Here is a 27,161-nt window from a genome sequence, read left to right as displayed (position 1 = left end):
CAGTACATAGGTGTCGGCCTACAGAAGGCTACTACCTTCACTTTTCTTCGAGGGACAACGTTTCATAAATTTTCAGACTGGACACACCTGGTACACAACAACACAATATGTAGGCCATGTTTCATCAAATTTTAATACTGGACCCATCAGTAACAATGAGGCTCAAAATCAATCACCACTGCGAGACAATAATCAACTACAAATGCATCAATAATTAGTCAATGTGAACAATCAGATCATTGTCACCAGAACATAGAGCTGAACCTAGAATATTGTGTCAACAACCAGAACCAATTGTAACATAAAAAATCATATGCTAGAATGTATACATTACTTTAATGAAGGCAACCTTCATGTATACACTACTTTCTGTAACCCAACCTTTGTATACCTCTAAATATATTGAATCATAAAACATCTGAACCATAAACTGTACTGCGAAAAGATGTTTTGAAGATCTTTTGTCATATTACAGAGTTGTAAACAGATATCAACAAATATCACTGTTCTAACTTAAACAATCGATCAGCCAAACTTAATCTCCTTATATACTCAATTTTTCTTACAGACCTAAAGAAGACATCATTGACAAACAATAGTAGAAAATTAGAACGGATAAGATAGATCAGTCATATATAAATAAAAAGCTTTTACTCTGGATACACTACTTGGAAGTGCCAAACCAGCACGTATATGTGCCTTCACCAAGGCGAACCAGTGTATAGATCTGTAGATAATAACTTATAACTTCGCAGCTATTCCAGACTTTAGATATACCCAAATCACAAAATATAAAGGATAAAACATATGTTTATAGTCAGATCTAGATTATCCATTATCAGATCATACAATGAGAAGTCATTTCAGTCTCAAGATCCTGATCCAACATTGTATGCAAGGGTGCACAAGATATTTCAGATTTATATCATAATCATAGCCCTTAGAACCCAAGATATACTTCAAATATAAGTATTCATGAAAAACCCTTTTACTCGTACACTTAGCCCTTTGATATTCTCCTCCTTATATACTTCGAGCTTTTTTGAAGACCTCAGACCAAAACAACACTTAGAACCTGTGGTATTATTAGACAAGATCAAGTAACCATTGCTCCGCTCAATATTGTGGGCTAATACCATGGTATTGACCCTTGGTATTCCTTAACCTTAATTTTCCATCCCATATGTGCTTTTCTTTCTGTGAAAGTGTGTGCATATGTACATGTTCCTTTTTTTTGGTTGACATTCTTGTATACGCTACTTGGACTAGGTGAAGCAACATATACAACTTAAATCATTCTTTTTCTTCAATTACTTGATTGTGATCTGTAATCCTTTGTTCCATCATCGTATTCTTCTGTGCCATTTCTTTGCTACCTCTGAATGGACCTGTTATAATGTGAATTTCCCTTTATCAATTCTGAACTAACCTGTGTGTGGGTTGCCATCAAGGACAACACATGTACCATAATACCAACAATCTCCCCCTTTGGACTTGATGGCAACCATGTTGGTGTTGATTACTTCAAGCTGGAGAACCTGTTACATATCTCAAGCAACACCAATATACTCTCTCCCTATGACATCAAGGGTAAAGGGAAGACCAAGATATTCTCCCCCTTAGTACATGCTGAGATGCACTATACTCTCCATGATCCCCTTAAGCACATGCAGAATCTGCAGAAATGTTTTTAAAAATAATAACATGTCTCTATAACTCAACTATGTGAGTATGACCTTCTTATCATGAATGACTCATACATACATCAATCACCCAACCAAGTGGGGATATATCAAATGTTCATACATGACTAAAAATTGCAATTATTACATCATCCTTCCCATGCGTAGTGGGGGTAAAAATTACATCATATGTCCAAAATGACTCATTCATGATAGAGTATGACATAAGGAGACATATTATTGCACCATAGGTCTTTACATGACCTTTACAACAAATGATATTAATAACTGAGACCATATTTTAATTCAGCAACCATGATGCCAACAATGCATAATACTATGAAGGCTAATGCCCCCCCTGAACTTGTGCTACATGCATTGTCAACAATTCATTCATCAAGGCATCTTCATCAATCAAATAAACTTCAATGAGAAAAGCATATCAATAGACTGTAACCATCAATATCAGACTGAACACCCATGTCAGAAACTGATTTTGAGTTTGACCCACTGTTTTTCTATCAGAAAAACACATACATTACTGTAGAAATAGAAACTCACGTATATACGCGACTCTATTTCATGAAATCCATGTATAGAAAACATTCCTCTAAAAACTAGTTTTAACAATAGGATGAGGCAGAAACAACTTCCAGCTTTTGTCTGAGATACTTAAATGCTTCTCTACGAAGAGGTTTGATATATATATCAAAAACTTTCTCTCTAGAGGAAACATACTCCAATTTAACCTTTTGTTGAAGCATGTTTTCTCGTAGAAAGTTGTACTTAATGGGTATGTTCTTGGTCTTCAAGTGCATGACTAGATTTTTTGAAATACTAATAGCACTTGTATTATCACATAGAATTGAGATGGATGGAGAACATGTGATTTTAATATCTTGTAATGTTTGCATCATCCATAGTTGTGTGCATGAAGATGGAGCAGCCGCATATTTTGCTTCAGCTATAGATAAGGCAATCAAATTTTGATTATTGCTGAACCAAGATACTAATTGTGATCCCATATAGAATACACCTCGACTAGTGCTTTTTTGGTAATCAACATTTCCAGCCCAATTCGCATCTATGTATGCATGAAGAGTGAGATCTGTATCTGTAGGATACCGTAGACCGAAGTCTTCAATTCCTTGGAGATATCTAAATATTATTTTTACTACCTAAAGATGTGATTCCTTTGGATTGGCTTGTAATCTTCCAACAATTCATACTACATGCATGATATCTGGTTTGGTACTTGTTAGATAAATTGGACTTCCAATCATAGATCTGTACTCTGGTTGATTCGCTATAGGAGATTCATCATTAAAACTAAGACTACATCCTATTACCATTGGAGTACATATTGGTTTGGAATCTTCCATTATCTACTTGTTGAGAATGTGTTTGAGATATGTAGTCTGTGAAAGAAAGATGCCATCTTTTGTTTGTTGCACTTGTAGACCAAGAAAATAGGTTCGTTATCCAAGTAAAGACATTTCAAATTATTGTTGCATAATAGAAGCAAAGTTTTGACTCATAGATTCTTCATTACTGCCAAAGGCAATATCATCAACATAAACAACAATATTTAACAATTTATCATTCTCAATTTCTGTATATAAGTTTCTATCTATAGATCCTTTTGTGAAACCTTGTTGCTGAAGATATTTGTCAAGACAATAGTACCATGCTTGATGGCTTGTTTGGGCTCGACCCAAGTTTAGAGGTGATTTAGCCAAACAAATCCCGGTACTACTGGCCTTTTCGGCAACAATCTGCGGAGTGCGGACAGAGGTCTCACCCGAAGTAGTATGGGAGGGTGCTTGAACCAGGTTTCTGCACCCTCGAGATGTCTGATGAGTTCAGGTGGTCCGCAGTTTGACCCTGCATGCATGTTGCTATGCGGACTTACCCGTACCTCACAGCCTGAGATGCTGCCTTCGCGCAACCCTACTTGGTGGCCGAACACTATTATACCAAAGTCCTTACTAGTAATCCAATATTAGCTTATTAACTTAGCTTATTTATATGCTTTCAGTTATACTTAACAATATTCACAATTCATACAAATACATGCAGTAAAGAAACAATATATTCGCAAATGATGTCAAACATGTAATAACTCAGAATAGATACACAGAATTGGTAACAAAACCTTTCTTTATTAATATCTTCTCTGATTACAGACTCGACTCCACCCTGCGCACTCACCTGTAGGGGTCCACGCACTTAGCTGCGAACTCTACTAGGCCTCTGCACACTCAGCTGTAGAGCCTTTTCCTACTCTACGACCCAAGACACACTTCGAATTTCTACTTAATCTCTAAGACCTTTCATGCCCATTCTCCATTAGATTGATATCTTTACAACTTAGAGCCTCGCTCTATTTATACAATCCCATGGTTTGCAGAGCATGGGTAGGTGGACACTACATTACACACTAGGGCAGACAACCCTATGACTCTAACATACATTTTGCGCCCGCAATTCACAGAGCTTTACAACAATATCAACTCAAAACTTGGGCTTTGAGCCCCAAAACATGCCTTGGGGGGATTCCATGCCTAACATGCCCCAAACAAAAACATCGCTACTTGCCCTTGGGTCACTCTGTCAGCACAATGATCTTAGCATGGAGTCCCTCCAATTGTTCTCGAATGGTACTGATGTCTGCAACGCACTGAGTTGCTTCTTGCTGAACCTGCTGCAACCATTCTCCTGAGACCTCTGTGTCCGGCGTGCCTACCTACATTTGCACATGCATCCCCTGTATACATGTGAGCTTCCCTTTGATATTCACCGTGATTGTGAAGGCCTCGTCAATCCATGGATGAACACGTGCTTTGAGAACTGCTTCCTTATGATGTGCCACGTCCACCTGCTCCTTTAATGCCTTGGCTTGTTGCATGCTCGCAAGTCGCTGAGTGAGGACTAATGTCTGTGCAGTTCCTCTGACACTATTGTATTGCTGCTAGTGTTCACGCGGCTCTGTCTCTAGGCACTAGATGTTGGGGTCCTCCTACAAAGTCATGAGGACCTCAAGTGCCTGTTCCAACATGCCGGTACAGTTGCACACCACACCTCCAATTTCTTCCAACCCTATTGTGATAGCACTAGCGCATTGTTCTCTGACTTCTGGAGGAGTAAAAGGCTGCGCCTTCAACCATAGTTTGGTGATCTGAAGATTTAGCTCCAGCTGAACCTTTATCACTTCTTCCCTAGACTCGTGGACTCTGTTTTCAAATCTGTGGATCCATATCTCTACCGGTAGATCTGCTGGGATGGCCAACTCCAGGATGCATCGACAAGTGTCATCTACCATCTTCTCCAAGTGTTGATTTTGCGACACTAATTCATCGTGTTGCAAGCTGAGTTGTTCCATGTTTATCTTATGTTCGCTAAGAACTTGGATTGTGCAGATATCCCTGGTACACAGCTCTATCGTTATCCCACCTTGTGGATGATATAGTGTTTCTCGAGGAAGGGCAACTAAATTAAGGACCAGGCCTTTCAACATGTTAACCAAAAACCTATGGGTCACATTCGCTGCATTTAGGGCCCCTTCCGGCAACACTACCGTGTTCTCCATTCATGTGTGCAGCATCTGTTTTACTGCTGAGGATCATGTTATGAGGTGGGTAGAAAGGGTACCCACCTGAGGGGGCTGCACCTGTAACTCCTACAACTACGCCTTGAGGGCCCCCAACATAGGCTGGTGCTCCTGCATAAAATTTTGGAGCACTTCATTCGTGACATCGCGGACCATCTCACTGATATCATGGGGATCACCTTTGGTTAAGGTGATCGGGTCAATGGCCAACTTGAAGGCCTTGACCTTTCTCCTTGGTCCTGCTCTCTCTGTGATGCGTGAGAGCTTCAACTATGTGGACCCAGCCCCTAGGTCTGCTCTCCCTTCTATTGTTTATGTTTCCTCTGCCTCCTGCCCTTGCAAGGATGCTGCTTGGCCCTCGTCTGCCTGTGCTGTTGCTGCCTCTGCTACTTATGCTCCCTGTGCGGCTGCTACTGCTTCTACGGCCTTCTTCTACTCCATGACTTTCTATGCCACTTCTCGCGCCACACTTACCTCAGCTACTGCTTTTTCCTTCCCCCTTTTCCTTTCCAATTCAGTGGTGTGTAGCTTGGCATCATCCTTTTTCTTCTGTGTTGCTGCCTTCTCCATTTCTGGTAGATCTGGGGTGCGCCATTCGGGAGGCCATGTCTTCGAGATAGTAAAAATTGCATCGTCAGTGGCTACAAATGGTAGCATCGTCCACTGCTTCGTCGAATTCTTTCGTGCCTTGAAATAAATGTTGTTCATATCAACTTTAAAGTCTGCAAAACTTTGCAGACTATTGTACACTGTGGGTGACAGGAGCGGCTTCTGGTTGATCCACATTCGGATGTTCATGTCCATAAGCACCTATAAGTTTTTGGTGTTGCGGATCCATTTCGTGTCCTTTGTGGCACAGAGTGAATCATACTTCACGACCTCCAGTAATTCTCTATCAATGTGGGGGAATTGACTATCCTCTGGCAGTTCTCCCGCTACGAGTAATATGGATAATAGCAACCACGAATAGTGGAAGGTCTTACCCTACTCCTGGGCTTCGCGACAGTTCTTCAAAAATTCATCGCAGAGGAATTCAGAGTAGTTGAACTGGACCCCCTCCATGCACTACTCGGCTAGTGCGACCACTGTCGTTGGTACCTCATCAGTGCGACACTTCCTCATAACTTTGCTGATGAATATTTAGGTGGCTACGCAGACCCCTTTGTCCATGATGCTGGAGATAATGTAGCCCCTCTTCTTCTTCTCCAACTTATATTTTGTCTTCATGGATTCTACAAGGGCCAAATCGCTACCCTTTCCTTCGGCTATGGTCGCGGGGTCCTTTCCTTTGTAGGGGAGCCGAGAGATGTGGTGAATCAGGTCGACCGTGATGGGGATAGGCTCATCCAGCCACAGATACCCATCATGCACCAGGTAGAGCAGCTTCCTAATGACGAAAATGCTTATTGTTGCGGGATGGAAATGTGGTACCCAAACTAAGTTCAACAACCCAGCCTTGTCCACACTATGCAACCACTTCCACGGCTCGAGCAATGTCACCACCCCCGCAATGTTCTACTTCATCAAATTCCCAGTCTCCAGATGAGGGAACTGCTCATGGTCAGCAAGGGCCTAGTATTTGAACTTCATAGTTGGCACGTGGCCCAAGTGCGTGCCTTCAAACATGATGTCGTCTGGGAGGAGCAGGGTCTAGAGTGGACTCTTGGTTTCATCCAGACCCTTCGGCAATTTAGTCATCCCTTTTTGTGGAGGGACATATGTGGGTAGTTTTGTTGCAGAGCATAACGGTTGGATATCCTCCATGTCTTCTTCTTCTTCTTTTACGTCAATCAGGGCTTGCAAGTCTTCTTCTTCCTCATCAGTTTCTATTCTGATTGCTTTCCCCTTCTTTTCCATGGATAGTCTGATGCGCTGCGTGTTCCTAAGGGACATGCATACTAGACACATTACCTATTTATCCTTGTTGGGCCTTGGCGTTCACAGTGATTTGGGGATTTCTGTCATAGCCCCGGCGTCTTCTGGAACATCCTCTAGCATTGGTGTTTGCACGGCCTCACCAATGGTTACCTCTTCAATTCCCAACCCATCCTTAGTGGTCGTCATCACATCTAGGCTATATTCTATCACTTATGAACTTGGGGGCTTAATTATCGCTTGACTCTCAATTCTTAGTGCTCTTCTTAAATGCTCAACTCTCAAATGACCAAGTGTTGTTTGTTGGCCAGCCCTGTGTGTTTTATATCACCTTTTGAATTCGAACTCGATCGTTCCCCCCAATTCTAGACCATTAATGCTTTCTTGGAGGTAGATTTTCCCAAATCTTGCCCATAAATCACGTCTTAAATGTCTGTCGCCTGCTCCATTTGGCATCAAGTCGCAAATCCCATCATGAATAGTGACCTCAATGGTCACTTCCTAGTGAACCTACATGGCAGCACATCCCTCCGTGCATGGTCGCGAACCTTGTGATGTTCTATTTCTGTGCGTATATCCCATATTGTGCAACTCCCAGGCAGAATAGTTTATAGTCTTGCTCTCCCTTTAAACTGCTTGGAGCACTAAGACTATTCTTGTTGCGGCTAGTCAGGTGGTCACACCACCCGTTCGAGGCTCCATACCATCTTCCTCCATGGTTCGCGGAGAATCCCCACCTTCCATTGTTGGGATTAGCATCATGCACTTCACTACTTGTAACACGCTACCCTCATTACTACATTTGGTGATATGCGGTTCAAGCGAAGGCAGCAGACTAACCAGTTCATGGTGATAGTCCTCCAACTTGTTAGTATGATCATATGCACCTTGCCTTACCATTCTATCATTTTTGGCGAGAAGTTCTCCTTTTACTTCATCCTCCAATTTTCTGATCTCTGCATCCAGCAAAGCGATTTTCTCCCTTAGCCATACCCATTCTTTTTCAACTTCATGGAGTCTAAAGTTTCCCCATGGGATTCCTTCCTCGAGTTTTATGCATTCTGTCTCTCGTACCTGTATGCTTTCTTCATCACGGGCTTTACGGACCGTCATATCTATGGGTGTTGTTACATGCGAACTCGTCATCACATGCTCCACATGGATTACAGCCCCTACTTCATACTTCACCTTTGGAAGTGCTCTCGCGGTCATGGTTTTGCACATGGTCCTATAGGCCGATAGAACCGTTGGTATTCACAGGTCCCAGTTAGTGTGTCTCACATGGTGGACCCTGTTCAACACTTTGCAGACATTGTCAAAGGCTTCCCCATGGATAATTTTTGGCATACTTCATCTTTTCACACTTCGTGGTTCGTGCACCTATCTTGCCCACTCCTTATTATTCTTGTTTCCTACCATGTGGATGATGTGAGTTTGTGCAAGCTACGTACCATACGTCTGTACCCATCTGGAAATTTGGGTGTGCATACTATTGTGTCCATCAAACCCGGCTCCCATCCATATCTAAGGCTTTCCAAACCGTATAAGCATCACCATTCTACATTCGCGATCCTTGAACTGTTGCTGACGTGTACCCCACCACCTTGCGGGTGTAGTGCATAGTGCCCACTTTAGATCATCGAAACACTACTATTCTAGTACTTCCTTTCCAAATTCATTCAGGAAATCATTTACCAATGTCAACCCATCATAAATAGGCAAATCCCTTGCCTCTGTTGCCACACAGCATAGTGACTTTATCATGATGTTTCAATTTAGTGTGGTTACCATGTGTAACCGGTTCTGCCATCTTTCTATCTCTTCGTCTAAATCAGAAGTGCAGGAGATTTCATTCTTCCACAAAATCCTGCCATCTGCTATTGGATTCACCCAATCCTACTCCCATGTGGTTATCTTATAGATACAGTTGAGATCATCATCACTATCATCATTGTGCACCAGTTTTGTGTAGCATGCTCCTTTCGTAGGGTCTAGAGGTACTACTACGCGTAGTGACTTTTTCTCAAAAATCATTTTGCGCTTCTTTAGATTTATGACTCCGTTCATATTAGAGGCCCATTCTATCGCTAGTAGCGCGGGATAGGGATTTCTATCATCAACAATCTCTATCACTTTGAAATATGCAAGCACACTCGCACCTTCAATATCTACCCTTATTCCCTGCAATCTTCCCATTAGTAGGATCTTTTGTTGGTTCGCCATTCCCAATTGAATAGGAGACCATTGCAATGTGGGCCTGTGCATGCGCTCCCATGTCTGCTTTGGTAGTACATTCGCATCTGATCCTAGATTCAAAAATAATTGATACATTTCATACTCCCTGATTTGTGCAGTCAATCTCATTTCCCTTCCTGTTCGCAATGTGTGCTTTCTGAGCTTACAGATGACGTGTGATTCCACTGATCAAGCACATCTAGTGATAAGTTCTTGCAGTCCCTTCACCACTTTGCTGTCGTGCAGAAGCTTCATGCATGTCTCTAGAAAGGTAGTGAGCATTGAAGGATCCATCTCTGGTTCTAGTTGATCCTTACTACCTGAAGTGGAGGCCTCCGTGAAGCTCTTCTTAGCTTCCATGAATGTCTCCTTCACAGGCTCCAAATCAAATTCAGGTTCCTTTGTAGGAGCCTTGCGAACCCACGAACTTTCTTTAGGCTACTTACTCTTGTCATCTCCTATTGTGATACTGCTTCGGAGCACGATGTTTACATTTGGGTCCTCTTCTTGTGTCCCAAACCTCATTATTTGTAGGTTTTGAGTCGACAGAGGCTGGAGTATTCCTTTATTGCACAACCTTGCTATCAGTGTAGGGCAATCCTTCACCTCATGATCAAACTAAGTACAATATAAACATGATGCTCTCATCAGATTTGTACAATCGCGGGATTAATGCCCTGGCCCTCCACAGTTGCAACAAATCAGCTCTCCGTGACCCCTTCTTGGTCCCATTCCACCTCGACCTTGTCCGTGCCCCTAAAATCCAATGCATGCCATCCCTGTATTTTGATCGAGGGCTTGCATTTTGTTCTGCACCCTATAGGTAGGGGTCTAATCCATCATCAATTCATAACTTCTGTAGGTGCACTCATCATGGCCTATCAACCTACAGAAATTATAAAACAATTGCTTGGAGGTTTTTGTATACTTCCGTAATAGATGACAATTATCCATAACATGTCTTCCTCCTATCTGACAAATCGCGCACCATAATGTAGGCATCGCGCTCAGTCCTTCTTGTGCCTCTGGTCTTAATGGCATCGGCCCTCCTCCCACCAAGTAATTCGTGAAGACTAGACAATGGTCCTCGTCATGTCCCAGTCCCTTGCACTTTATGCACCATACCTCCTTGCGCGCCTCTGGGTGAGTTGTCCTATCCTATTTCAAACTCGGCATTTCTAGACATAAATTTTTCATTTGCTCATGGATTTGTTGGACTCCCAGGCCATGATATTGTATTGGTGTCTCATGTAGTCTCATTACAATCTCTAATGCTTTGGCCTGGGTGGATAACTTCTATTGTGACTATGCCATCCTCAGATGCGGCGTTAGTGATAATACAAACCATGTGCGTTGTTGCCCATCCGTCAAGGTCATGTTGGCTTCATGAATCATACCCTTCAGTTTCTGATCCAACTCCCAGGGGATCTCTCCTAAAAGAATCACAATTTCCTTAAACCCGATAATCGACTATGTCTCCGATTTCAGCCTCCTAAATTCCCTGTTCAGTGCAGCTTGGATATATGCGATCCCTGTGTTTTGATTGTCACTAGAGTGCTTAATGTACCATGTCAGTGTATGATCCTGCAATGCGCTTACCAATGTTTCCTTCTTTATGTTATCATTAGTGACTCCTTACGCTTCCCATACAGCCTTTACCATGAACCAAAATTGGTCCGGGTGTTCATTCCCTACTCCTCTAAATACCGGCAATTTTATTACACTCGCCATACTGAACTATGGTGGCAGTGGAGGTGGTGTGGGAAGAGATGGGGTTGAAGATGGTAAAACAAGTGGTGGTGTAGATGGAGGTCGTATGCATGGAATTCACTGCCTTATCAAACTCATCGCACATCTTGGTGAAACTTTCGTGAGCTCTTCCTCACTTTCTTGCCAATGCAAAATGAAGGGGCTATTTTATATCTCTATGCTACCTTTGTTTCTATAGATCCTCCCACTTCCCATTGCCCCAAACATCAATTTATTCGCATAACCCACTTTTCACATAGTAGCGTTTTAATCCAAGTGTTAGAATATTTAATGTACTTACCTCGTCACCCATTAAGGAAGCATCATTCCGCCTTGTTATAACTGATTAACGTATCTACCATGAACTCGGTGATGAATCCTCCTATAATTTGATCAAGCCAATGGTCCACACTGTGCATGATATTATCTTCTGATGCTTCTAGTCTGTGCGCCAACTCCGGGGTCCACACGATTGGTTTGTCGAGCCTACAACTTCCTTTACTATCTGCTAGCTTCGCGATCCACTTGTACAACTCAGAGGGGAAGGATGCAAAGAAAATTTCATGCATTTCTGTATACACGTAGTGCTCTAACTACCATTCCTTTGATACTTGTAGGTTCCTATTTTCTTGCATAGCGAACTCATGAATCTTTTTGTCCAACGACTTTTCAATTTCTTTCTTTATCAGATTCCAGTGACACGACATCAAACATCTCTTATGCAGATCCTGGTCCCGACAATAGAACCATTTGTTGGCTTGTTGGGGCCTGACCGAGGTTCAAAGGTGATTTAGCCAAACAAATCCCGGTACTATAGGCCCTTTCGACAACAATATGCTGAGCATGGACTGAGGTCTCACCTGAATTAGTATGGGAGGGAGCTAGAACCAGGTTTCCACACCGTGGAGATGTATGATGAGCTCAAGTCATCCACGGTTCAACCTTGCATGCACGTCGCTACGCGCAGTTACCCGTACCTTACAACTTGAGATGTTGTGTTCGCGGAGCCCTACTTGGGGGCTGAACATTGTTATTACCCAAGTCCTTACTAGTAATCCAATGTTAGTTTATTAACTTAGCTTATTTGTATGCTTTCAGTTATACTTAACAATATTCACAATTCATAAAAGTGTGCGTAGTAAAGAAACAATATATTCAAAAATGATATCAAACATGTAGTAAGTTAGAAAATATACACAAAATTGATAATAAAACCTTTATTTATTAATCTCTTCTCCGATTACAGACTCGACTCCACCCTGTGCACTCAGCTGCAGGGGTTCGAGCACACAACTGTGGACTTTACTAGGCCTCTGTGCACTTAGATGCAGAGCCTTTTCCTACTCTATGACCCAAGACACACTTCGCACTTCTACTTAATCACTAATATCTTCCATGCCCATTCCGACATTACATTACACACTAGGGTGGATAATCCTATGACTCTAACATACATTTCGCACTTGCAATTCACGAAGCTTTAGAAAAATATCAACTCAAAACATGGGCTTTGAGCCCCAAAACATGCCTTGGGTGGGCTCCATGCCCAACAATTCCCTTAGAGCTTGTTTCAGTCCATATAAAGCATTTTTGAGTTTGAATGCAATATTTGAATTATTTCCCATAATGAATCCTTCTGGTTGTTCAACGTATACTTCTTCTTCTAAGTCTCCATTAAGAAATGTAGATTTTACATCCATTTGATAAAATTTGAATTTTCAAAAACTTAAAAAAGTAAGAAACATTCTTATGGCTTCAATTGTAGCAACAGGTGAAAAAGTCTCTTCAAAGTCTATACCTTCCGGTTGAGCATACCCTTTACAAACAAGCCTTTCTTTATTCCTAATAACCTCTCCATTTTCATTCAAATTATCTTTGAATATCCATTTTGTTCCTATAACATTTTTATGATGAGGTCTAGGAACTAATTCCAAAGTATTATTATTTTCAATTTGGTCAAGTTCTCCATCCATGGACTTAACCCAACATTCATGTCTACTAGATTTATTTACATTTTGTGGTTCTATGGATGATAGCAATGCTATATAACTAGGAGATCCTACAAGATTTCTTCTTGTCTATACTGCACAACCCTTTTCTCTTAGAATTTGAGATTCTAGATGATTCTCTTGAACATACCCAGATGGAGCCTTTTCCCTTTCAGATGTATCTTCTTCTGATTCTTCATTTCTTTCTTCCTCTATATCATTTCGATTTGATATGGGAAATAATTCACCATCTTCATCATTATCATCTTCCTTTGCTTATGTCACCTATTTTAGATTTCTGCATGCTTCATCGATTACAACATCAACGCATTCAACAATTTTTCAAAGTCTCTTATTATAACATTTGTATCCTTTACTTCTAGATGAATAACCAAGAAATATTCCTTCATCTACTTTAGGTTCAAACTTACCAAGTTTTTCATCAGTCCTTTTGATGAAACATTAGCTTCCAAAAACTCTGCAGTGTTTTACAGTAGGAGGCTTACCATACCAAATTTCATACGGACATTGATCACTATTTACAAGTACATGAGCTTTGTTGAGAATATTTACTACAACATGTGCAGGTTCACCACAAAAGGTGTCAGGAGTTCCAGAATCATCAAACATAGCTCGAGCCCTTTGTTGAACTGTTCTATTCATTCCTTCCACCACGTTGTTTTGTTGAGGAGTTCTGGCAACAAACAACTGTCTCTTTATTCCATGATATTCACAAAATTCAAAAAAATCATCTGAAATGAATGCTCCTCCCTGATCAAAACTGAGACATTTGATTTTTAGATCTAATTCATTTTCAACTATAGTTTTGAAGACCTTAAACTTTTCAAATGATTCATCTTTATGCTTTAGTAAACCAATCCAGCACATTCTAGCAAAATCATCAATGAATAAAATGTAGTATTCTTCTCCACGAGGTGACAGTTTCCTTGTTGGCCCACAGAAATCAGTATGAATGAGTTCAAGAGGCTTACTTGTTGATACTTCTTTGGCATTGAATTGAACTCTATTTTTTCTAATGAATTGACATGATTTACACATGGTATTTTCTGGGATGATGATATATGGAATATCATGAACCGCCTTGAGCCTACATGATTTTCTTATTTGAGAAAAGCTTAGATGCCCCAATATTATGTGCCATAACCAACTCTCTTCTGTTTTGCTTATATAACATTTTTTTTGACCTCCGTTTAGTATATATAGGTTTCTTGGAGTTCTTGTACCTTTGATTATGGTCTTTCTTGTGTCAATCTCATGAACCACACATTCTTTTGATGGAAAGACAACTTGATTTCCTTGATCACACATTTAACTAACACTCAATAAGTTATTCTTTAAACCATCAAAATACATAACATTTCTGACATCTGTTAGGAAACCAACTCACAAAGAGATAGGAAAGATAGATCGACGCCTTAGAATTCAACCTCTTCGAGGGGGCAACCTCCTTTACATTACACAAATGAACAATTCTTGGATGATACAAATGAATAAACCTCCCTTCAATATATAGGAGTCTAAGGGGTCACACTATAATCAAGCCGACATAATAGTAATAACATAAGGGTACAAAAATAATAATAGTGGGTTTCTATGGGGCATACTAATAACAATATGTTGACAATAGGGGCACAATAATAACAATAAGGGATACAATGACAATAGTAATGAGGGAATCACTAGTATTATAGGGGCCCAACATGCCCCTCTCCTTTCGAAAAGCATTGTCCTCAATGCTTGAGTATTTTTGGATGCTTCTGTATAAGATTCTCATTCTCCCATGTGGAACATTCAGTGGATAAGTTATTCCACTTGATGACATACTCCGAAATCGATTGATTTCATAGCTGTCGAGTTCTTGTTTTTGTGACTGCTTCTAGTTCCAATATAATTTTTCCTTCCTCATCAAGTTCTAGCAATATTGTTTGAACTGGGATCTTGTCACCTGTAACCTTCTTTAAACATGAAACATCGAAAATGGGGTGCACTCGAGAAGCTGCAGGAAGCTCCAATTTGTATGCCATAGTACCAATCTTTTGCAACACCTTGTATTGACCATAATACTTTCGTGATAATTTATTATCCTTCTTAGCCTGCTTGAGGGACATTATTATATATGGTTGTAGTCGTAGGAATACCCAGTCACCTACATCAAAACTTCTTTCACTACGATGTTGATCTACCTATTGTTTCAATCTATTATGTGCGAATGTGAGGTTATCATTTAAGTGCTGGAAAACATTTTGTTGCTGCTCGATGTGATGTTCCACTGCTTGAACCTTAGAATTTTCTCTTAAATATTATGTGATGGATGGTGGATGATATCCATAAAGTGCTATAAATGGGGTCATTTTTGCTGCAGTATGGAAGGACGTGTTATAACACCATTCAGCTAGAGGCAACCATTTGATCCATTGTGGCTGTTTATTAGATACAAAGCAATGAAGATATCCTTCGAAACATTTGTTTGCTATCTCAGTTTTCCCATCAAATTTTGGATGATAAGAGGAGCCATGAGCTAACTGAGTACCGAGACTAGAAAATAATTATGTCCAAAAATTTCCAGTGAAAATGGGATCTCTGTCGCTTACAATAATCTTTGGGTTTCCATGTAACTTTTGAATTGTTTCCATAAATGTAGTAGAAATTGTACTGGCTTTAAATGGATTTGATAATGCACAAAAGTGTGCATACATGGTAAGTTAGTAAACTACCACCATGATGACACTCTTTCCCTTGAACATGGGTAAACCTATGATAAAATACATTGAAAGCTACTCCCAACGTTGCCTTGGAATGGATAAAGGTTGTAATAGACCTGGGGTCTTAATTATTTCAACTTTATTTTGTTGGAAAACCAAACATTCCACCACAAAATTTTGAATATCCGATTTAAGGCCATCCCAAAAAAATTCCTTCTTAAACCTGTGGTAAGTTTTTAAAAATCCTGACTGTCCACCTAAGGGAGAAGTGTGCAATTCCATAAGAATCCTTTGTTTGAGTTAGGAATTCTTACATAGGTATAAGCAATCTTTGTACCATAACAAATCATTTTTCCAGCTAAAAGTATCAGATGTACTAGGATCTTGTTGTAACTTTTGAATGAAGCCCATACTTCTTTTTCATTCTTTCATCCCACCCTTGCTTCATTTATCCATTCTGGTTGGATAAAAGAAATGCCGCACAACAACACTTCCACATCCTCATCCTTTCTTGAGAGTGAATCTACCACAACATTTTTCTTCCCTTTTTTGTAGATGATTTCAAAGTCATAACCCAACATCTTTGTGACCCATTTTTGTTGGTCTTCAGAGGATAATATTTGTTCTAAGAAGTATTTAAGACTATCATGACCCATTTTTACCTTGAAGTGTCTTCCCATTAGGTGGGGTCACCATTTCTTAAGTGCATGTAGTATTGCCAACATTTCCTTCTCATAAATAACTATTTTTAAATAATTTCCCTTGATTGGATGACTTTCAAAAGCAATGGGTCTTTCATCTTGCATTAAAACAGCACCAATTCCATTTCCTGAAGCATCACATTCCACAATAAAGGTTTTTTTGAAGTCTGACGTAGCTAAGACCGATGCTTGGCACATTGCCTCTTTAAGATGTTCGAATGCCTTTGTTGCTTCTGGAGTCCATGAAAATGCATATTTCTTTAATAATGTTGTTAGAGGTGCTGATATTCTCCCATAATTCTTAACAAACTTGCGATAACACCTTGTCAACACAAGAAATCCTCATAGATGCTTTATGGATGTGGGGATTTTCCATTCCTTAATGGCCTTAATTTTGCTAGGGTCTACCTTAACACCTTCATGAGATACAATATGACCCAGATATTCCACCTCTTGTACTCCAAAGAAACATTTGGATCTTTTTTCATATAATTATTTCTCCTCCAATAGTTTGAGCACCCTGTCAACATGTTCAACATGATCCTTCCAAGACTTGCTATAGATTGGTATATCATCAAAAAATACTAACACAAATTTTCTAAGGAAGGGTTTGAAAATGGAATTCATCAAACCTTGAAATGTAGAAGGTGCATTGGTAAGGCCAAAAGACATGACCAAAAATTCATAATGACCCTCATCAGTTCTAAATATTATTTTCGGAATGTCTTCAGTCTTCATTCTGATTTGATAATATCCTAAACGAAGATCCAACTTGCTGAAGTAAATTGGTCCATGCATTCATCCAATAATTCATCAATGACAGGAATGGGAAATTTATCTTTAATAGTGAGCTTGTTGAGCTCCCTATAATCTGGACACATGTGCCGTGATCCATCCTTGTTGTGCACCAATACTACTAGAGCACATAATGAACTTTGATTAGGTTGAATTATACCAGCCTCTAATATTTCTACAACCATATGTTCAATTTCACTCTTTTGGGCATATGGATATTTGTATGACCTGATGTTTGGAGGAACACTTCCTGGAATCAAATAAATAGCATGATCATGATCATGAATAGGTGGGAGACCTTTGGGAGTCTCAAATACCTTGGAATGATTGTCCAAGACTTTTTGGAGATCTAGAGAAATAGATGATTTCGATGTGGGAACCTCTAGCGAACATAAATGTGCAATTACACCTTGTTTTTCCTTCTTTAGAAGCTTTGTCATATGATTAGAGCTAATTATCTTTCCCGATTTCCTTGCAATACCCCTTAATTCAACTTCCTTTCTTTCCACACAAAATTTCATGAAAATTAAAAGCTATTGTACCCAAGGATTGTAGCCATTGGACTCATAGTACAACATCATCACCACCCATTGGAATGGAAAGCATTGGGCTATTCGATACATATTCTCCCATGGATAGCTTCATATTATGGCACTTTCCAGAGAAATTTATGGTTCCTTCACTGGCAACCATCACTTGACACTTTGGTGATGGATATAGGAAGAAATTCAATTCCTTCGCTATCTAATAATGAATAAAATTATGGGTACTTCATGAATCAATCAACACTATTACCTTTTTCTTCTTGCTATGTCCTTCTATACTGATAGTTTGAGGAGTGGTAATTCTAGCCAATGCATTACAAGATATGGTCGGATTCATTTCTTCTTTATCTAGGGTTTGTTCCTGGAGTATATCCTCTTCTTTTGACAATTCTTGTTTCTTTTCTTCCTCCTGTTCACAATCTATGTATAATAATTTCTTCTCAACACACTTATAACCTTTAGTGTATTTGCTATCACAACTGTAACAAATCCCTTTTGCTTTTTTTTCTTCCAATTGTTGTGGTGTCAACCTTGTAGGTTGTGGAAGACTAGGGGCAACAACACTTCCATCTTTATAGTTGTGAGTGGTAGGCTTCTTGGTTGCCATAATTTTTCTTTCCATTTTTCTTGATAACTTGAATGCCTTCTCCAGTGAATCAAGTTCCCAAAGGCAATCCTCATGTTGGATATTATCCTTTAAATTCCCTATGAACACATCAATCCTATGCTCCTCTGGAATATCTTTTACCATTATGTTCAATTTTTGGAAGTCCTCAATGTGCTCCATCATTGAGCCCTTTTGTTTGAGATTTATCAATTGGATAAAAAGGTGTTGCTTTTTGTATCCTCATAATGTGCTATCATTTATTTCATCAAAATTGCCCAAGTGACAATTTGTTTACGAGAGAAAATCCATCGATACAATACAAATTGATTTGGTTCCAAATATAAAGTTGCAATACGTACCTTTTGTGTGTTTTTCACATTATGGAGATCGAAAAATTGCTCCATTTGTAGTATCCATGTTCCGGGATCCTTGCCATCAAACTTCCTCATATCGATTTTTGGAACATGGTGGGTATTCAATCCAACATTAAAGTCTATGAGATCATGATTAACATTTCTTTTGTTCTCATCATGAGTTTCCTTTACTACCCTTTCACCATTTGTGACCATTTCTTGTAGCAACTTATTCAAATTTATCTTCAATTCTTCCATCTTATCATCCATGCCATTCATCTTAGCATCCATGCCATTCATCGTAGCTTCCATACCATCCATGTTAGCTTCCATGCCATCCATCCTAACTTCCATCTTAACTTGCATGCCATTCATATTAGCTTCCACGCCATTCATCTTGGCTTCATTTACCTTTAGTGAGAGTGAAATTTGTTGTACTTGGTCTTGTAATTTTGATATATAATGTTGTATTTCTTCCTCTTCTTCACGAGTCATGCCAAAGCTTTCAGGTTTCTTACTAGGTGTTTCCATTTTCTTTCTTTGGGGCATTAATTAATGCTAATAATTCTTCACTATTCCCTTTGAATTCCTTCAAACTGATTTTTCAAACCAACCTTATGCAAAATTTTAAAAAAACTACACAAATTTTTTTTCACTTTGTAAGAGCTCGATATTGACTCTGTTGTATCTTTGTAACTGCAGATCTTGAATATTTGAAATCTCATCTTGAGGTATCCCTTTGAGTCCTCTTTCTAACCCTGCAAATCTAATCAAGATTGGATTCTCCAAGGAATAGTTATGCCAAATGTCCCACGGTGACATGATTATAAACTAGTTCTATAGAGTGAACTTGTACGATGTGCCACATGTAAGTGTTTCTACTTTAGTACCTGAAACTAATACATAGACAACTATAGGTCGTTCTCTTTCTGGAAATTCTTACAAAATTTCAATCTGATGCTCAAAACAAGAGTTATGACTATTTTCCCCAGGTCACCTGTTTGGAATGTAATTCGGGAGTCCACAAAAACCCTAACTTCCTCAGACCATCTCTCCACACATATAGTGAGAAAAGCTTTGAAATTTAGACCCGATGTTCAAAATGGTTTCGGCTCAAATGGTTTTTTTTTGTAGCTTCTGAAACGTCAGAGAAAAAAAGGTATAGAAAAAATGCGATGATGACCTGTTTGGAGCAGTGAGACCCTAGAATCCAAAGCTCTGATACCAAATGTTAGGAAACCAGCTCACAAAGAGATAGAAAAGATAGATCAACGCCTTAGAATTTGGCCTCTTCAAGGGGGAAACCTCCTTTACATTACACAAATGAACAATTCTTGGATGATACAAATTACTAAACCTCCCTTCTATATATAAGAGTCTAAGGGGTCACAATATAATCAAGCTGACATAACAGTAATAACATAAAGGGACAAAAATAACAATAGTGGGTTTCTATGGGGGATACCAATAACAATATGGGGACAATAGGGGCACAATAATAACAATAAGGGATACAATGACAATAGTAATGGGGGAATCACTAGTATTATAGGGGCCTAACAATTTCCATCTTTAACCTTTTCTTTTAGAAAGACATAACCTTTACCCTTAATGACAGTTGCTGTGTCATTTCCAAAAGAGACATTCTTTTCCTTTTCTAAAGAATTGTATTAGATGAGTTTATATTTATCACCTATCATGTGTTTTAAGTATCTGCTATCAATGTACAACTTATTTTCTTATCCTTCTACAAATAGAGTTATGCCATATCTTTCTGACGATAGTTCCTTCTTTTTCCATACATTGGAGTTGGATGATGTTTTCTCCTTTTGATATGTTGGTCGAAATTTGCTCCTACATTCAGATTCTTGATGACCAAAGTTATTGAAAAATGAACATTCAATTTCATCTTCAAGAGGATAAAAGTTATTATAACAACTCTTCTTGATTCCAGTCACGCTTCTTTGTTTTATTGTTTCTCTAGCCATGATAGTTTTGTAAGTAGCACATTGAGCAGCCTTATGACCAAATTTATGGCATGAAAAACATTGTCCATTAAAGAAGAATTTTTTGTGATCATAAAGTCTTTTGGTATTGTTCAACTTTTGGTTGCTGCTTCTATTAATGTTCATATTTGGAGTAAAATGAGCATGATTTACCTAGGGAGTGCCTTTAGGATTTTCTGAGGATTGACACATTGTTCCCTGGTTTTTGCTGCATCAAGATAGCTTCTGGTGGTGGCTGAAATATTTTCTGGTTGGGATGTTTCTCCAGTGTATCCAAGACCAATATTTATAAGAGGAGAACATTAAACATTGATGATTTCATCTAAGGTTTCTGATCCTTTAGCAAATCTGTGATTCAGAGATTTTGTCTTCTAAAGTTCTTTTCTTAGACCCACTACTTCACATTCTAATTTCTTACTTTGCTTTTCCCTTTCAGTCAGTTGACGTGTCAATGTGTATATGACCATATTATTTTCTTACAAATAGATTTTAAGATGAATGATTTCTTCAAGAAAGTCTTCTTCTTCTAAGGCATCTATAAAATCATCATTTTCATAAGCCATGAGTAGTTTAATATCTTGTTCAGATTCACCTTCATCACTATTAGACAAGCCATCACTATCTTCATGAGTATAATAAATTCTTCTATTAAGAAATTATTTTGCTATTACCTTTTGTAGAATCCTTTCCTTTGTCATGGTTATCTTTATGAGGACATTTGGCAGCATAATGACCAACTCTACCACAAGAAAAACATTTTAAGGGAAGCTTACCTTTGAATCTTCAGGTATTGAGTTGAAGTTTCTTCCCAAAGTTTACCTTCTTTTCTTCTGATATATATCCTGATTCCTTGAGATCTTCCTTTTCTTTTCGCTTTGTAGAGGCTTTCAAAGCGGCTTCTTTTATTTTTGATGGACCTCCTTTCCTCATTTCAAAGGCAGTTAAAATTGGATGAAGTTGAACAATAGTAACATATTGTAGATCCTGCTTCTCCTCAATGGCAGATACTTTTGACTCAATTTTAGAAGATAGAGATCTTAAAATTTTCTCTACTATAGTAGCCTCCTTTATTTCTTCACCTAGATTATTCATACATTTTACAATCTCATCTACTCATAAAAAGTAACTAGAAATACTTACATCACTATGCAACTTGAGAGTTTCATATTGAATTCTGAGAGTTTGGAGCTTAGCACATTTTACCTAGGAGTATGTTTGAATGATTTTTCCCCATATTTCTTTGGCTGTGTTGACATGCATGACTTTCACGAATTTTGATTATGATAGACTTCCCAATAATACATTTATGGATTTCGCATTGTTTTCATATGCTTTCTTCTCTGTTGGATTTGCGGGGACTAATGCTAGATATTAGTATCCTCCTTCCACAAATGCCCAAACATTAGATCCAAGTGACTGAAGATAGGATTTGGCTCTTGTCTTCCAAAATGTTAAATTATTTCCATTGAATATTGGTGTTTTGATAGATCCCATTCCTTCATCATTGCTCGTCTTGAGAAATATTCCTTCAAGCGATCAAGCTTCTTTTGAAGGACCTTGTCTGATACCAATTGCTGGGAAAAATAGTGAGGGGGGTGGTGAATCATTATTTAAACTTTCACAATAATTATTTTCTTTTTCAAACTGTATATGCTATTTTATAGAAACCAACAAGCATATGTCCTTACTTATAATGAATGGAGCTAGTATATAGAAAATAAACTTTGATAAACAACTAATCAGAGCGTGACGTATTTACTAAGTAGTAAAAAATTGTAGTAAGAACAGAGTAAGTCAACACACATAAGTAGCACACATGAAAATTAGAATTTATAGGTGGAAACCCAATGTGGGAAAAAACATTGTTGTTGTCATCTTAGTCTTCAATCTTCTTATTATAAAAATGTTTACAAGTTTTGTATTGGTTCAGACTTTTTCTAGTACACAGGCATCTACCTGTTGAAGGCTACAACCTTCACTCATTTTCTAGCTTCCACTGGAAGGGAGCTCCAACCCTGTAGCTCTTGTACTAGCTAATATGTTTACCAGTATGTAGGAACTGACCTACAAAAGGTTGTTACCTTCACTCTTCCTCCAGGGACCATGTTTCATAAATTTTTAGACTGGATACTCTTGGTACACAACAACACAATATGTAGTCCTTGTTTCATCAAATTTTCATACTGGACCCATCAGTAACACATAAGCTAAAAATAAATCACCACTGCAGTACAACCATCAAATACAACTACATCAATAATACAACTGCATCAACCAGAACATAGAGCTGAACCTAGAATACTGCATTAACAACCAGAACCAACTACAACCTCAAAAATCATATGTCAAAATGTATATGCTACTTCAATAAAGCCAACTTGCATGTATATGCTACTTTCTATAACCCAACCTATGTATACCTCTAATGATACTGAATCATAAAACTTTTGAACCTTAAACTGTATTGCCCAAAGACATTCTAAATATCTACTATCATATTACAGAGTTCTAAACATATATTAGCACAGATCAACCTTCTAACTCAATCAATCAATCGACCAGACTTAATCTCCTTATAAAATCAGTTTCCCTTTTATATCTAAAGAAGAAATGATTGAAAAATAATAGTAAAACAACAACATTGATCAGATATATTAGTCATCTCTGAAAAATAATATTTTCTTCTGCATACGCTACTTGGAAGTGTCGAAGCAGCGCGTATATGCGCCTTCACCAAGGCGAACTAGCGTATAGATATTCAAATAATAACTTATAATTTCACAACTATTCCAGACTTCAAATATAGCCAGATCACAACATATAAAGTATAAAACATGTGTTAGCAATGATATCTAGATTTTTCATTAGCAGATCATACAATGATAATTCATTTCAGGGCTCATGATCCTAATCCGACATTATATCCAAGGGTGCACAAGATATTTCATATTTATATCATAACCATAGCGCTTACAATATACTTTAGATAGAATTATTCATGAAAACCCCTTCCACTTGCACACTTAGCCCTTTGATCTTCTGCTCCTTATATAATTAGAGCCTTTCTCAAGACCTCAGACAAAAACAACACTTAGAACCTGTGGTATTCTTAGATGGGATCAAGTAATCATTACTCCACTCAATATTGTGGGCTATTACCATGGTATTGACCCTTGGTATTATTTAACGTTTATTTACGATCCCATACACGCTTTTCTTTCTGTGAAAGTGCGTGCATACGTATACTCTCCTTTTGTTCTATGAACCTACTTATATATGCTACTTGGACTAGGTGAACCAACGTATACAACTTAAATCATTAATTTTCTTCAATTTATTGATTCTGGTTTGTAATCCTTTGTTCCATGTGTTATACCTTTGAGATAGTAGTAGGTCAGCTACCAATGCCAGAGCATCTAAAATAATTGTTTTGGGGTTTTTGGTTTTAGTTTTGGAAGACCCCTGAATGAAGACAGATGTAGAATTTAAATACTTAATCCTTCAGATAATATTAATATCTCAGCAAAGGGTTGCTATAAAGCTTTACACAATGATATAGATCAAATAGTGGTGAGAAGAAGACAAAAGATAATATGATTATCATAGTTTCTAGACTGTAAAACAAAACGATCATAAGTATGAAAACCTTCTAAACTATGTTCCAAAGATTCAAGGCAATATACTTAAGCTTACAAAAGATGCTAATGATTTATTGATTAGAGGGGATTAGCTAAAAAGACAATTCATTAATCCATTCTCTTAATAAATGATCACTTTAGGAGCCTATAGGAATAAATTGAGACACAATTATTCCTACCTAGATATCTCTATAAGTCATAAGCATATGAAGAAAAACATAATGATTGATAACTGGAAAAACTTACAGGATAACACAAACTGTGTAAAACCAAATTCAAAATCCTCTGCTTTGTATTAAGGTTCCAGAAAGACTGAGTACATCAAGTGTCTACAAAAGCCTCCTCCAAAAGTGGAACCATGTTCAAAGTAGAATCAACAGTCACTACTTAACAAGTAATGAATAATAAACCTTGAACTTCGAACCATTAACAACTCAAGAAGAGAGTTATTTATACAATTATGAAACTAAGAAAATATCCTAAAATTGATTAACATTTATTCTAGGAAAGGAAAGATCTTCATACAAAAAGATAGGGGCAGCTATTGAACTGATTCTTGCTATCCCTTTTATTCAGGTTGTGCTAGCTTTGCTGTCTGATATTTTTCCCTTCAAGCTGCTTGATTGTTTGTATCCTTTGTGCTGGTTGATTTGATCTTTCATATGATATTCTTTAAACTCTCTGAATATCCTTTGACCCTACTGAGTAACCTTTACTGTGTTCCTTTTACCTTTACTATGCATTTCAGTTTTTTTACTGTGATTTTCAACAATACATCCTTTTAGATTTTAGGTCACATGGTAAGGTAATTTGATATGATCTTGATTCTTCTAACTGTATGGAGGCTTTTTTCTTTGTAAGCTTGGAACAAAAGTTTTTACCTGCAAAACACAAAAATTGTTAAGAAAACTGGTGATAGAGGAGGACATCAATAGCTTTATTGAGCTCAGAAGGATATTGGAAGGAGTCTAGAGGGTATCAGAAGGTAAAATAATGGCTTTATTGGTCGTAGAGGATTATGGAGGGTTTACTGTGAAAACAGGTGAAACAAAGGAAAAATGGTGATTTATGCGTGTAAACTGAAAAACGGCTTTCTTTTTGAAATATGGGGCAAATTGAACAGTGGTCATTTTGTCGTTATGTGGGAGGTGGTTTTGGTTTTCATCGCACCGCTTTATCGGGTGCGAGTGGTTTTGGGAGGGGTCACCCGATGTAATCTGAGCCTGACACATAGCAAGGAGAGGTCAGTGGAATACTACTTTTCGGGTGGGTAATGCTCAGATAGAGAGCCAACCCGAAATTGTTGAGGGTCAATAGATTTGAATGGATTTGATCGAACGGTGGTGAAGTGAAAGAGCAATGTGGAGGGAAAAGGAAAGTGCAATGGATGGGCCCAACAGTTAATCATGGCGTTATGGGCTTTATTATATTTAAAAACTGAGATTAGCGGGGTTTTATGTTTAAACCGTAAAAACATTTTAACAAAGAAATCCTTCGCAAAACAGATATGGTAGACTTGAAATAATATGAATGCGGGCAGATAATGCTATCAGGTCTGGGTTCATCGCATATCGCAATCAGGCTTTAGTAGAGGAAGGCCCATCGCAAAGGAATGCGATAAGGGCCAGATGCGATATGGAAATAAATTATAGATAATATTGCGATCGGGTCCGGGTTCCCATCACAATCAGAGATCGCAATGGCGGAGGGTAATGCTTTAGCCGAGACTTGTGATGGGGGTGGATGCGAAATGGGAATAAAATATAAAGTATATCTGCGTCAGGTCCAGGTCTATCGTGCATCGTATATCGCAATGGTGGAGGGTGCATATACGTTGAAAGGCTTGCGATCCACGATTATGCGATATGTTATGAAATACATAGTTTTATTATAAAACTTATGGTTTCAGGGTATTTTAATAAAAGGGAGTTAATATATACGGGAAAGGGAACTTTTTAGGGGTTTAATACTATAAGTTAAAGTTAATATGAAGTATGAGCGGAAAGGGGCAATGGATTAAGTATAATTCCTTTTATGAATTATTTGCTTTCACATATATATATCAATACTTAGGCTAAACAAATTTTTGTGGGCTTTTGGGTAAAAGGGGATTTCACATGGGTTTTTCACTTTTTCTAGGCAAAAAGCATTTTAACCTTAGGAAAAGGGGTTTTTATGGAAAATGAATTAATATGAAATGTATGAAGGTGGGAAGGGGAAATTGGTAAATATAGGGATGAATAGGGATGAGGGAAGTTAATTAATTTATCTTGTAGACCTTCATTTTCTTTGTGTAATTGCATCATGGACATAGAAACATATGGTAAAACATGATAAAAGTACATTTTGTCCAATGAATTATCATACTTCTGCAACCTTTCTTCTACTTACCCTTTGCTTATCCTATCATTTTTTCTTCACTTAATAGGTGCATTTAATCTAGCAAATTCTTTTCCTTTCTTTTTATTTTACAAAAGCAAACTATCTAATTCTAACCTTATAACATCCAAAGGCTCAAATTAAACTGATGAGCACCTTATTATTCTCTACCTAACTACTGATCTGCCAAGATTAAACAGTCTAGCTAGATCTTTATTCTCTAACTATAACAACAAATTTAAAGCATGAAGCAGTCAAGATTAAACATTTTGACT

Source organism: Pinus tabuliformis, chromosome 9, assembly GCF_031772625.1.
Source record: "Pinus tabuliformis cultivar Carrire ecotype Pingquan chromosome 9, CPIR1, whole genome shotgun sequence".
Classification (NCBI taxonomy): domain Eukaryota; kingdom Viridiplantae; phylum Streptophyta; class Pinopsida; order Pinales; family Pinaceae; genus Pinus; species Pinus tabuliformis.
Note: the sequence above shows the minus strand (reverse complement) of the source record.